The sequence below is a fragment of the Chiloscyllium plagiosum genome, unplaced genomic scaffold, assembly GCF_037043375.1.
Source record: "Chiloscyllium plagiosum isolate Xiang-an unplaced genomic scaffold, Cpla_swu_hap1 HiC_scaffold_27, whole genome shotgun sequence".
NCBI classification, from domain to species: domain Eukaryota; kingdom Metazoa; phylum Chordata; class Chondrichthyes; order Orectolobiformes; family Hemiscylliidae; genus Chiloscyllium; species Chiloscyllium plagiosum.
Window position 1 is genome coordinate 14,520,782 of NW_028270165.1, and position 14,399 is coordinate 14,535,180.

Consider the following 14,399-nt stretch of genomic DNA (forward strand, 5'->3'; position numbering starts at 1 on the left):
AAGACATTTGGATAAGTACATGAATAGGAAAGGTTCGGAGGGGTATGGGACAATCACTGGCAGGTGGGACCAGTTTAGTTTCAGAACACCGCCAGCATGGACGAGTTCATCTGAATGGTCTGTTTCTGTGCTGTATGACTCTGTATCTGTTCTGTACTGGTTTTAAAACCATTTTCTTGCCTTCTCCCATAACTTCTTTGTTCTTCAAAGTCACATGAATTCAGCCTTGAATACATTCACTAACCGACCTAACTGCAGGAAGATATCCCCACTTCTGAACTCAATTCCTCTTGCTGATATACCACTTGCTTTGCTCATTGCTTGCTGCACTTTCTGACAACTGGCAGTGACTGGTGTAGAAGGACACTGAGGCCCCTTGGTCTATCCACACATCACTCCTGATGAAGGGCTCGTGCCCGAAACGCGACTCTCCTCCTCCTCAGTTGCTGCCTGACCTACTGTGATTTTCCAGCGCCACAATATTCAACTCTGATCTCCAGCATCTCACTTTCGCCACATCTCAACAGATCACCATTTAAACAATGCACCTCCTTTCAGCTTTTTTTTATACTGCAAAGGCTAGAACTTCACATTGTGGTACTGCATTTTCCATGTGTTTGCAAGTTGACACACAGACCTGGATCAACTTTTCCAGACTCTGGCCCCTCCCTCGATTCACTCTTGAACCCCAGAATGAAAAGGTGGTGAGAAAAACACTGTTGTACTCACAAATGTTAGGCAGAGGAAGGAAGTTACAGTCTGGGGTGAAGTTTAACCTTATGCAGAGAGAAAAGAGCAGCAGCAGCTTCAGAGCTCATGGTCCAACCTCCGCATTTCCACAATGGCCTGCTCTGATTGGCAGGAGGACCAGACTCCTTCTGGTCCTCCAAGATTATCCACTGCTCCACAGAAAGGCGCTCGCGTGCCGTTTCTGCGTACTCCCAAGGGTATACGCAGTGCTTGCTGACACTGGCGGTCATGCGCAGTGCTTGCTGACACCGCGGAGCATGCTCAGTGTGCAGGAATTTGTTACAAATTTTAAAGTTAAAAATCACAAAGCACCTGGTGATCGTCCAACAGACTTATTTGGAAGCACTAGCTTTCGGAGCCCTGCTCCTTCATCGGCTGATTGTGGAGTATAACATCGTAAGACACAGAATTTATGATCTTACGATCTTATATTCCACAACCACCTGATGAAGGAGCGGCGCTCCGAAAGCTCGTGCTTCCAAACAAGCCGATTGGACTGTAACCTGGTGTTGTGTGATTTTTAACTTCGTACACCCCAGTCCAACACGGGCACCTCCCGATCATGACAAATAATAAGCGTCCAAATGCGAATACGAGAGAAAAATGCCGAAGCTATTTTATTTTGCTGATTTTTTTTCCCTGTGTCTCGACATTTTATTTATTTTACATTTTGTTTGGCTGCTCAACGTTTCTGTCTTTTCCCCTGGATAGAGGTATTCCAAAACTAGAGAGTAAAGGTTTAGGGTGTGGGGAAAGATTTTAAAAGATCGAAAAGACTAGGACGAGAACATTCACCCCTTACTGGGGGAAAGTGAGGACTGCAGATGCTGGAGATTAGGGTCGAGATTGTGGAGCTGGAAAAGCACAGCAGGTCAGGCAGCATCCGAGGAGCAGGAGACTCGATGTTTCGGGCAAAACCCTTCGTCAGGAAATAGCCATGGGGAACTGCAGGGCTGTAGCGTAAACGAGTGAGTCATAGTGAGATGCTGTTGGGAAGGGCTGAAGAAGGGCTTATGCTGCCTGACCTGCTGCGCTTTTCCAGCAACACATTTTCAGCTCTGATCTCCAGCATCTGCAGACCTCACTTTCTCCTGCTGTTGGGAAGGTCGGTGTGAATGGCCTGTAGGGATGATATGGTTCCACTGCCTTAGCCACGCATATTTTGAGAAATGTGGGAAGAGTGGGTTCCAGTTCGTGGGACATTGACACGAGTCCTGGAGAAGGTGGCATTTGTGCTGTCTCTCTCTCTTTACATTCTGCCCCCTGTCTATTTTCTCCCCATCCACTGCCCCCTGCCCATTCTCTCTCCTCACACTGCACCCTCTATTCTCTCCCCCAACCCTCTGAACCCCTGTCCATTTCCCTCCCTTCTCCACCACCATCAGCGACTCCCTCACCGCCCCCCCCCCCCCCCGACCCCCACAATCGTCCTTTCTCGTGCCTCAGCCCTCTTTGATCGCTGTATGAAGTCTTTCTCAGGGAAGAGAGAGAATGGGTGGTGATGACTTTACCTGGGAAACACGGCATGTGAGAAATAGCTGATTTTTAAAATTGAGAATAACTAAAACCATATATTCAGAAACTTCGTTAAAGTCGGGAAGAATGTTATTTTTTTTTCAAAAAAAAAGCTGCACAAATCTTTCTGAAACTTGCATTGATGTATGTGCAGTTAGGCCACAACAAAGGACAGGCTGTAAGGAGTGAATGAGTGAATAAAAGACAAGTCCAACCTTGCTCTCGAGGAGAAGGTGAAAAATGCAGATGCTGGAGATCAGAGTCGAGAGTGTGGTGTTGGAAAAGCACAGGTCCGGCAGCATCCAAGGAGCAGGAGAATCGACGTTTTGTGCATAAGCACTTGGCACTCGGCCATCGCTACTTCAATCCCCCTGTGATGGCGCGTGAACTCACTGGTGCCTCCGCAGGTGGGAGGAGCAGGTGAATCCCTTCCGGCACTTACAGCAGGTGAACGGCCTCTCTCCAGGGTGGACCCGCTGGTGGGTCAGCAGTGCAGCTGACTGAGTGAAACCCCGCCCGCACATGGGGCACGTGAATGGCTTCTCTCACTTGTGGACTCACTCATGCGTCTGATGGCTGATCCGACTGAACCCCTTCCTACACACTGAGCTGGTGAATGGCCTCTCCCGGTGTGAATGCGTCTGTGGGTTTCCAGCAGGGATGGGGAAGGGAATCCATTCCCACAGACCCCACATTTCCAAGGTCTCCCCTTTGGAGGGAGCTTTCCTTGTGTTGCTCTAGGATTGAAATTACAAACAGAACGGGTACTTAGCCTTTCCCACCTTGAGGGGTGAGACTTTGATTCCTCCAAGCTGAGTAAATGGTTTGAAGCACTTTTCACAGTCAACGCACTGAATCTCCCTCACTCGGTGTCTCAGTATTCTTCCTGCCACAGGACTGTCCAAAATCTCTCAAACAAACAAAAGCAAACATGCCTTCTTGATTGGAATGGCTGCTGATATTCAAGTCCCAATGAATCAAGTGGCTCTGTCAGAAGTTGATGGATCATTTGTTTTCAGATTTCTTTCTGCACGTCTTCTTGCAAAGAAAAATCACAAAACAAGTGATCACTGTCAGTACAGTTAGTGAACATAACATTGGTGGCAATTCCTGTAGATTGCGAGATGTCTGCTGATCACATATTATCCAGGCCACAGAAACCTGAAAACCCTCATGCAGCCAGATAGCCTTAGCTGTGCATGGAGGAAAACTTCATTTCAGTGACAATAGCATGGAACAAACTGCCTACAAAGATGCTGGAAATGGAGCTGAATCAAGGATATGAAAATGAAATGTTAAGGTTGCTTGAGAAAAGAAAGGCAGTAAAATTGCTGAATGACTTCCTGCTAACCTATTAAATAAAAAATTATGACAAAAAAAGGACGTAACTCCATTACTACATGAGAAGGTGAATAATAATTACAAAGAAACTTTTACAACAGTCAACAATATCAGATATACACCATATAGAACAAAGAAAGTTTACAGCTCAGGAACAGGCCCTTCAAGCTTGAGCCGATCCAAATGTACTGTCTGAACCTGTCGGTCAATTTCTAAGCATCTGTATCCCTCTACTCCCCACCCACTCATGTATTTACCCAGACGCATTTTAAATGAATCTACCGTGCCTGCCTCTGCTGGCAACGCGTTCCAAACGCCCACCACCCTCTGTGTGAAGTAACGCACGTATTCTCTTTGAATAAGTGCTGCCCTTGCCGCGTTCAAAAGCTGCTTTTTGAGAGTATTGACTGGCCGTTTTTGTACAAGGCAGAGTAAGAAACCAGGGCTCGTCCGGGATTTGAACCCGGGATCTCTCGCATGCCCACGCACCAGAAGGCCCGAAGCGAGAATCATACCCTAGACCAACGAGCCACAGGCCCAGGGCGTCCTCCATTTTTTGTGCAATGTGCCAATCCCTTAAATGCTGCTCAGTTCCTTGAGAATCGAACCTTTTCGTTGTGAACATGAGGAAAGGAGCAATCCTTTTCTAGGGTGCAAACTGTATACGTGCCAAACTGAGGGAATACACAAGGAAAATAGCTTTAAGAGAGATAGAAAGTATTTGAGCACCTTTGGAGTGTCTACTCCCTCCCTGGATTCACTCCAGTTGCTACAAGTGAACAGTGTTTCACCCACCCCTACCTCCCCTTCCCCCTGGCTGCTGGAGGATGGTATATGGAAAGGGGGAGACATTGCTTTAATCCCAGATGTTGCCCAGAGGGAGGGAGTTTCACTCTGAAACTGACAGGGCTGCATCCGCATTGTGACGTCAACAATGGAGGGCGGGCCGGACAGCTGTCCTGCAGTAAAGGCACGTGTGGAGGGGAGGGCACTTTGCAAATCCCACTCTCCTCCAAGTCTATGCAGATTGAGTTCAAGCAAAGCAAGGGGTTTAAATATACTATAGAAAACCTCCTTGTGCCGTGGGAAAACTCCGGCCGCGGGAAATGCAGTGTTACAGATTCAAAGTAACAGAAGCAGGAGTAGACCATTTGGTCAAGCCTGCTCCGTCATTCATTAAGATCACAGCTCCAACAACCTGCACTATCCCGACTACCCTTAATTCCCCTACCATGCAAAAACCCATCCAACTGCGTCTTCAATAAACTTCATGAAGCTGTCTCAACTGCTCTCTTGGGCAGAGAATCCCATGGAGTCTCACAGAGTGACACAGATGTACAGCACGGAAACAGACCCTTCGGTCCAGCTCATCCATGCAGCCCAGATATCCTAACCTAATCTAGTCCCATTTGCCAGCACTTGGCCCAAATCCCCATAAAACCTTACTACCCTCCAATCTCCAACCCTGGCAACATCCCTGTAAATCTTTTCTACACATTTTCTAGTTTCACAACATCTTTCCGATAGGAAGCAGACCAAAATTACATGCAATATTCCAAACGTGGCCTGACCAATGTTCTGTACATTGGCAACATGAGCTCCCAACATCTATCCTCGATGCTCTGACCAACAAAGGAAAGCACACCAAACGCCTTCTTTACTATCCAATCTGCCTGCGTCTCTACTTCTAAGGAACTATCAACCTGAACTCCAAGGTCTCTTTGTTCAGCAACACTTCCAAGGAACTTACCATTAAGTGTAAAAGTCCTGCTTTGATTTGATTTTCCAAAATGCAGCACCTCATATTTATCTACATTAACCTCCAACTGCCATTCCTCAGCCCATTGGCCCATCTGATCAAGGTTCCGTTGTGATCTGAGGTAACCTTCTTTACTGTCCACTACGCCTCCAATTTTGGTGTCATCTACAAACTTGCTAACTATACCTCCTCCGTTTACATACAAATCATTTATATAAATGACAAAAAGTAGCGGGCCCAGCATCAATCCTTGTGACACACCATTGGTCACAGGCCTTCAGTCTGAAAAGCAACCTCCATCACCACCCTCTGTCTTCTGCCTTCTAGCCAGTTCTGTATCCAAATGGCTAGTTGTCGCTGCATGCCATGAGATTAAACCTTGCTCACCAGTCTCCCATGAGGAACCTTGATGATCGCCTTCCTGAAGTCCATATAGATCACGTCCATCGCTCTGCCCTCATCAATCCACTTTGTTACTACCTCAAAAAACCCAATCATGTTCATGAGACATGATTTCCCAAGCATAAAGCCATGCTGACTATCCCTAATCAATTCTTGCCTTTCCAAATACATGTAAATCCTGTCTCTTAGGATTCTCTCCAAAACCTTGCCCATCACGGATGTCAGGTTCACTGGTCTATAGTTCCCTGGCTTTTCCTTACCACCTTTCTTAAATAGTGGCACCACGTTAGCCACCCTCTAGCCTTCTGGCACCTCACCTGTGACTATTGATGATACAAATATCTCAGTAAGAGGCCCAGCAATCACTTCCCCAGTTTCCCACAGAGTTCTAGGGTACTCCTGATCAGGTCCTTGGGATTTATCCACTTTTATGCATATCAAGATATCCAGCAATTTCTCATCTGTAATATGGGCATTTTTTCAACATGTCACCATCTACTTTCTCACATTCTAGATCTTCCATGCCCTTCTCCACAGTAAACACTGATGCACAATATCCGTTCAGTATCTCCCCCCCACCCGCCCCCCATCTACTGCAGCTCCACACAAAGGCCGCCTTGCTGATCTTTGACGGGCCCTATGCTCTCCCTTGTTATCCTTTTGTCCTTAATGTATTTATAAAAATCCTTTGGGTTATCCATGACTATTTGCCAAAGCTATCTCTTGTCCCCTTTTTTGCCTTCATGATTTCCCTCTTAAGTATGCTCGTACTGCCTTTATACTCTAAGGATTCACTCGATCTCTCTGCCGATACCTGATATATACATCCTTCTTTATCTTAACCAAAATCTCATTTTCTCTAGTCATCCAGCATTCCCCACCCTTCCAGCCTTTCCTTTCACCCGAACAGGAATATACTCAGATGAAGGAGCGTCGCTCCGAAAGCTAGTGTGCTTCCAAGTAAACCTGTTGGACTATAACCTGGTGTGGTGTGATTTTTTAACTTTGTACTCCCCAGTCCAACACCGGCATCTCCGAATCAGGAATATACTGTGTCTGAACTCTTGTTATCTCATATTTGAAGGCTTCCCATTTTCCAGCAGTCCTGTAACCTGCGAACATCTGCCCCCAATCAGCTTTTGAAAGACCTTGCCTAATACCTGAGTCTTCTTCCAATTTAGAACTACAACTTTTAGATCTGATATATTATTTTCAATCACTGTTCTAAAGTTAATAGAATTATGGTTTACTCTTAGGTTTTGCACCCTCGCCAGTATGTACATCCACATTGTGAATTAGAAAATGTCCTTGTACACACTTAACAAATTCCTCTATTTGGCAGATAGGAAAATGGGCAGGAGTTATACCTTGGGTCCACTCTTCCTTCATTCCCACCAAGCCTAACCCCATTCCCACCCCAATAGTCCAACGGCACTTTCCCCTGCAACTGCCGAATGTGTGACACCAGCCCATTTACCTGCTCCCTCCTCTCCCTCCAAGGATCCAGGTGAAGCAGCACTTGACCTGCACTTCCCACAACCCAGTCGACTGCAGTTGCTGCTCATAATGTGGTCTCATCTACATTGGGGAAAACGAAGCATAAACTGGGTGACTGCTGCACAGAACATCTACGTTCTACCTGCAAAAAAGACCCTGAGCTTCCAGTTGCCTGCCAATTCCACACCCCACCCTGTTCCCTGGCCAACATCTCTGTCTCAAGTTTGCTGTAGTGTTCCAGCGAAGCTCAGCACCAGCAGAACGAAGAGCACCGAATATTACACTTGGGGAGCATACATCCCGGTCCCAATATCGAATTCAATAATTCTCGGGCCTGAAATGCATAGTATCCTCGTCCCTTCCACACACACCAAGCCTTGTTATCACATAGTCTGTCATTACACACAACCTATTCTTAGCCACGAACAGTCTCCATTCACCCTCCCACGCAGATCGTTGTCAACTCCCTTTCCTGTCCAACAGTTCTTCCCTCGCTTTGGGCTCTGTCCTGATCTATCATTTACTGCATCCGCCTTCCTCCCACAATATCTCCTGCATATAAACCAACGTTTTCCCAATCACCGGCAACTTCTGTTTTTTGTTTCAGATATGCAGCATCCACAGTTCTTTCACCTTTTTATTGAGATAGAGTTGGAACTTACTTCGAGAGACAGAAGGAGAGGGGGCAGAGACAGAACACCCATGAACTGTTGATCTCCGTTGTTACTCATAACGTAAAATCATTGCAGTGCGATCACTTCCCTTAAGCATGAAGAGAAGGCACGGGCGATCTGTGAGTTTGTGGCGCAACGTTAGCGCGTCTGACTCCAGCTCAGAAGGTTGTGTGTTTGAATCTCGTCAGGCTCACTGTCGTCAACTTCTTACATTTCAAATCAAGAAAGGAGCACTTCACTCGGATATCTGCTGAGCCAAATCTTCTTTGCGGAAATTTTCGATCACACGTGAAGCTTTGCTGTCAGTTTGATTTGTGAACACTGTGTCAGGGAGGTGGTGTGCCCATTGTCTGGGTAAATGCTCAGCTCCCCCAGTTCATCACGGGATTTAAACACAGCCGTCTCCCTCTGGGCAGCCGCTTCGTTCAGTTGGTGACAGCGCGGTGTGAATAACGTAATACCGATAGTTTTACAACATAATCCAGAGACTCCCAGCTTTATGTTTCAATCTATCAGGAGAGTGTTAGCGAGTTCAGATAGAAATGTTTCCCACCAACTGCAAATCCTTTCTTTCACTGGACACAGTTAAAATTATCTTTATTCAACAGGAGAAGCGGAAACTCTAGTCTGACGGCCTCTCTCCACATTAACGGTGAGCCTGAATTTTATAAACGGTGTCAGTAAAATCCAGAGGCGGACACTGATTTGGTTCAATCGATTTTTTTGCCAAGTGTAATTCACCGAGAGGATGCTGCTGTGTGAAACAGCGTGGGGAATTACTGCAGGGCCTCCTGCGCATGAGACACACCGCAACTGATGTGTTTCACCTTCACCAGGCTCAACACAATATGTGTCTCATTTTGTCGCCTTCTACCTGTAAATCTGCATATTGTCACATTGAACATGCCCACCGAATTCCCTTTTGTGTCCATTGAATCTGCCTCTTTGTCACTGTCAGACTGCGACTTTCTGACCCCACTCCCTGTGCGAAAACGGTCTTCCTAATGTCACTTTTACTTATTTTCCTGATGACTTTAAATCTCTGCCAAATCATTCTCGATCCTTTCAGGCCTGGGAGCATTTTCACTGCATTATTTCCTCTGTCTAAAACCCTCATGACGTGGAAAACTTCAATCAGACCAGCTTTCAGCCCTCTGTTCTCCAAAGAGAGCTGCCCCAAACTTTCCAATCTCCCTTCAGTGCTGACATTCCTCAGGACGGTACCATTCACGTTAACTTGTTCAGAGCTGTCTGTAATCACTTAACTTCCCCGCTTCCTGAAGTGTCACCCTCAGAATTGAGCGCAATACAGGTGGAGGATTCATTCAGACTCGGATTGCGCGGGCGAAAAATCTGCAATATTTGGTCTCACTTTGAACAAGTGTTTCTCTTCGCCGTGTTCACTGCAATGGCAGCTCTGCGCCGTCCCTAATTCAGGCAGTCCGATCTTATTTAACGAAGCGGCTTTTTGAGAAAATTCATCAGGTATTTTTGCTCAGGTCAATTTAAGGAATGATGGTTCGCCTGGGATTGGAACCCGGGAATTCTCACACGGCTGCATATGCCCGAAGACCCAAAGCTAGAATCATATCCCAGACTAACGAGCCACCAGCCATGGGTGCAGCCACCTCCGGAAGCAGCTGAGACTTGCTCAGTACGAAATACATTGTGCATTGCTCACAGAATTGCAAGTAAGGAAGAGTTTCAAGAACATGTGCTTCTCAATCTGTCTCCCTGCTCCTAGGACGCTGCTGTTTGTCCCGTCCCCAGGGACCGGGCTCTCTCCACTGGTGGATAATTGAACCATTTCGTTTCTACTTGCAAGCTGTGCTGGTGGAAGGCAGAGCCCATTCACTCTTCTGCTGTCTCACACTATTACGTGATGCAGGATAAGTCAGTTACAGTCATGCGTAGGAAATGGGCAACTTTGAACTTGTTCCAAAGGTCTTGTTAACGGAGAGATAGAAAGATGCTGTGCTGCCGGGACAGAGAGAAATGGACACCAGAGACTCTTCCCTCAGGTAAATTGATATGAGTGCATTTTTGTGCAGCCTGCTTGGTGTTCAGAATTTGTCTTGACACAGCAATCCTGCAGAAAGTCTTTTATTACACGGCTGTTGGTTTCTTTACTGCAGGAAATGGACAAAAACAGCAAGTCATGTTTTTCAACTTCACCGGTTCATTGCCATCTGAGAGAAGAGGTTTCACACGAGATCAGGACACACCGACAGAGAACACGACAAGACAACTCAGAGCTCCACAAGGGTGCCAGCGCAACTGTGTTTGACTTGTGTTTCGATGTGACATATCCAGCTCAGATACTCTAAGTTTTGGGAAGCAAATGACATGGCAAGGAAAAGAATAGAGCGCCAGGAGAGACATTCAGGAAGTCGTTTGAAAGGCAAGATGCTGGACAGGATACCATCACAAATGAAAGTCGCTCCAGGAGACACTGAACAATAGCAGAGGATGGCTTCGATCCATCGACCTCGGAGTTATGGGCCCAGCACGCTCCCGCTGCACGACTCGGCTCCCAAGCACAGCATCGTTTTACACAGCCCCCCGCAGCCTTTCGTTTGGCGCGTGGCATGCACGTTCGAGACTGATGTCAAAGATCTCCACTGCTGTCGCCTTATATGGTGTTGCGCAGACGTATGGAGGCTGTGTAAATATAAACTTTTTCTAACTTCCAACATTCTGTTGGCCGAACTGTGATTTCACTCTGAACAGACGCCGTGCGGCCCAGCTTCGCTCTGCTTGGGTCGACACAGTAAGTAAACGTGGGTCTCTATTCGTATCATTATCTTGCTTTCCCCATGTAATTCTGCACATTGTTACTTTAAACATGACCACCGAATTCCCGTTCGCGTCTAATGAATCTGCCTCTTTGTCAGTGTCAGTTAGGGATTTACTGACCCCAACCACGTTCTTCCTAATGTCACTTTTGGTTTATTTCCTCATGACTTTAAAACTCTGCCGAAACTTTCAGGCGTGGGAGCATTTTGACTACATTACTTTCTCTGTCTCGACTTCGCAAGCTTCAATCGGGCCAGATTTCAAACTTCTGTTCTCCGAAGAGAGCTGTCCCAAATTTCCAATCGACCCTCATCGCTGACAGCCCTCAAACACCGCACCACTCACGTCAACCTATTCAACGCTATCACCAATCATTTCACTTCGCTGCTTTCTGTCCCATTGGGAATCCAGGGAGCCCAAACTCGTTTAACGAAGGTGCTTTTTGAGAAAATTAAGCAGGCACTTTCGCACAAGTCATGAAACTCGGGCTCGTCCGGGATTTGAACCCGGGATCTCTCGCACTTCTGCGTCGAAGAAGACCCAAAGCGAGAATCATACCCCTAGACCAACGAGCCACACCGCAAGCGCCCCTGCGCCCCCGCTCTACCTCTTGAACCAGCTGAGTCTTGCTCAGAGTGAAGTATAGTTGACATTGAACAGGCTGGGGCTGTTTTCTCTGCAACGTCGGAGGCTGAAGGGTGACTTTATGGAGGTTTACAAAATTATGAGGGGCATGGATAGGATCAATAGGCAAAGTCTTTTCCCTGGGGTCGGAGAGTCAAGAACGAGAGGGCAGAGATTTATGGTGAGAGGGGAATGATATAAAAGAGACCTAAGGGGCAACTTTTTCACGCAGAGGGTGGTGCGTGCATGGAATGAGCTGCCAGAGAAAGTGGCGGAGGCTGGTACAATTGCAACATTTAAGAGGCTTTTGGATGGATATATGAATAGGAAGGGTTTGGAGGTATATGGGCCGGTTGCTGGCAGGTGGGACTAGATTGGGGTGGGATATCTGATCGGCATGGATGGGTTGGACCGAAGGGTCTGTTTCCATGCTGTACATCTCTATGACTCTATGAACAGCTGCTTCTCATTCTGTCTCTCTGCTGCCGTTCGCCCGTCCGCAGGAACCAGGCCCTCTCTACTGGCAGAAAATTAAACCGTTTTCTTACTAAACTTTTCTCTGACACCGGAGTGACCAGTGACAAGCATTGCCCTCCTCAACATAGGGTACAGAGAACAGGAGAAGACCCCGCAGACCTCCACGAGTGTGTCATCTCAACTGTGCACATTGGGCCTGTGCATCAATGTGAAATATTTACGTCGAAGTTTTTTGGGAAGCAGATGAGAAGGCGAGGTGCACAACAGTGCGCCGTTATACGGGAAAGCTGCTCAAGACGACACTGAGTGAATAGGAAAGATGGTTTCCCTTCTGGCAGACATATCGCCGGCAAGCAAATATCAACTCTGTCTAAATTGCCACATTCTGTTTTTACGAACCGTGACTTCACTCAGAAGCACAATTTACCTGCTCCCTCCTGAATATCCTTCCCGGCTCGAACATACCTTCCAGGTGAAGCAGCACTTTACCTGCACATTTGCCGCAACCTAGTCTACTGCATTCGCTGCTCATAGTGTCGTTTCCCCAACAGAGCATGAAGTATAAACTGGGTGACTGCTTCGCAGAACATCTCGGTTCTGCCCGCAAATAAAGGTCCTGAGCTTCTGCTTTCCTGCCACTTTAACACGCCATCCTGTTCCCTGGCCAACATCTCTGTCTCAGGCTTGTAGCAGTGTTCCAGCAAAGCTCAACTCCAGATGGAAGAACAACGCCTCATATTCCACTTCAAAACCCTACAGCCCTCCGGTCTTCAAGATCGAGTTGCATGACTTTAGGGCCTGAAATCCCCCATGTCCTTGACCCCTACCACACACATACGAGCCCTTGTTATCACATAGTCTGCTACGACACACTACTTATTGTTAGCCACTAACGGTCTCCATTAACAGCTATTCACCCTCCCACACGGATCGTTATTCACTCCTTTGTCCCTCCTATTGTTCTCTCTCTCTGAGTTGGCGGGAAAGAGAGCAATGTACACTGGAGACTCTGAACCAGCTGAAACTTGCTCAGTGTGAAATACATTCCACTTTGCTCCAAGAATTGCAAGCAGCAAAGAGTTTCCAGAACATCTGCTTGTCATTCTGTACCCGGGATGCGGTTTCTGACAGGCGGATCGTCTTGTCATTCACGTCGGAACCGGCGTGGTGCACTACTGCAGGGAAGGCACGAAACCACAAGGCATGCGTTTCAACTTTATCAGCTCATTGGCATCTCAGAGAAGTGGGTTTGCGATTCAGTTCAAAGGAAACCGACGAAGAACAGGAGAAGACCACTCAGACCTCCAAAAGCACATTACTTGAACGGTGTGAGTTTCGCGACAGAATCGGTATGATACGGGCATTCAGAAAGTCTGAATGCCGAACAGAGTGCCATCACAAAGGAAAGTCGCTCAAGGAGACAGTGAACAATAGCAGAGGACGGTTTCGATCCATCGACCTCTGGGTTATGGGCCCAGCACGCTCCCGCTGCGCCACTCTGCTCCCACGCAGCGGGTCCTCTTCCACAGGTCCCTTCAGCCTTTCGTCGGGCGCGTGTAATGCACGTTCGAGACTGATGTCAAAGATCTCCACTGCTGTCGTCTTATATAGTGTTGCGCAGACGTATGGAGGCTGTGTAAATATAAACTTTTTCTAACTTCCCACATTCTGTTGGTCGAACTGTGATTTCACTCTGAATAGACGCCATGCGGCCCAGCTTTGCTCTGCTGGGTCGACACAGTAAGTGAACGTGGGTCTCTATTCGTATCATTCTCTTGCCTTCTCCATGTAATTCTGCACATTGTTACTTTAAACATGACCACCGAATTCCCGTTTGCGTCTAATGCATCTGCCTCTTTGTCAGTGTCAGTTAGGGATTTACTGACCCCAACCACCACTCCCTGTACGAAAGCATTCTTCCTAATGTCACTTTTGGTTCTTTTCCTCATGACTTTAAAACACTGCCGATCCTTTCAGGCGTGGGAGCATTTTGACTACATTACTTTCTCTGTCTCGACATCGCATGACTTGGAAAGCTTCAATCGGGCCAGATTTTGAAACTTCTGTTCTCCGAAGAGAGCTGTCCCAAATTTCCAATCGACCCTCATCGCTGACAGCCCTCAAACACCGCACCACTCACGTCAACCTATTCAACGGTATCGCCAATCATTTCAATTCGCTGCTTTCTGTCCTGTTGGTACGCCAGGGAGCCCAACCTCGTTTAACGAAGGTGCTTTTTGAGAAAATTAAGCAGCCACTTTTGCACGAGCCACGGAACGCGGGCACGTCCGGGATCTGAACCCGGGATCTCTCGCACGTCTGTGTCGACGATCACCCAAACCGAGAATCATACCCCTAGACCAACGAGCCACACCGCCGAGCTGCTCGCGGCCCCGCTCCACCTCTTGAACCAGCTGAGTCTTGCTCAGAGTGAAGTACAGTTGAAATTGAACAGGCTGGAGCTGTTTTCTCTGGAACGTCGGAGGCTGAAGGGTGACTTTATGGAGGTTTACAAAATTATGAGGGGCATGGATAGGATAAATAGGCAAAGTCTTTTCCCTGGG

At 47.4% G+C, this 14,399-nt stretch overlaps 1 protein-coding gene and 1 non-coding gene across 2 annotated transcripts in view; one reads left to right on the forward strand and one right to left on the reverse strand.

The window, feature by feature from the left end:
- LOC148143179 (uncharacterized) overlaps positions 1-14,399 on the forward strand; it is a 217,166-nt gene that overhangs the window by 129,283 nt on the left and 73,484 nt on the right.
- Positions 11,220-11,309, reverse strand: trnap-ugg (transfer RNA proline (anticodon UGG)). The gene is given in 2 exon segments: positions 11,220-11,255; positions 11,274-11,309. It is a non-coding gene; the product is annotated as a tRNA-Pro (tRNA).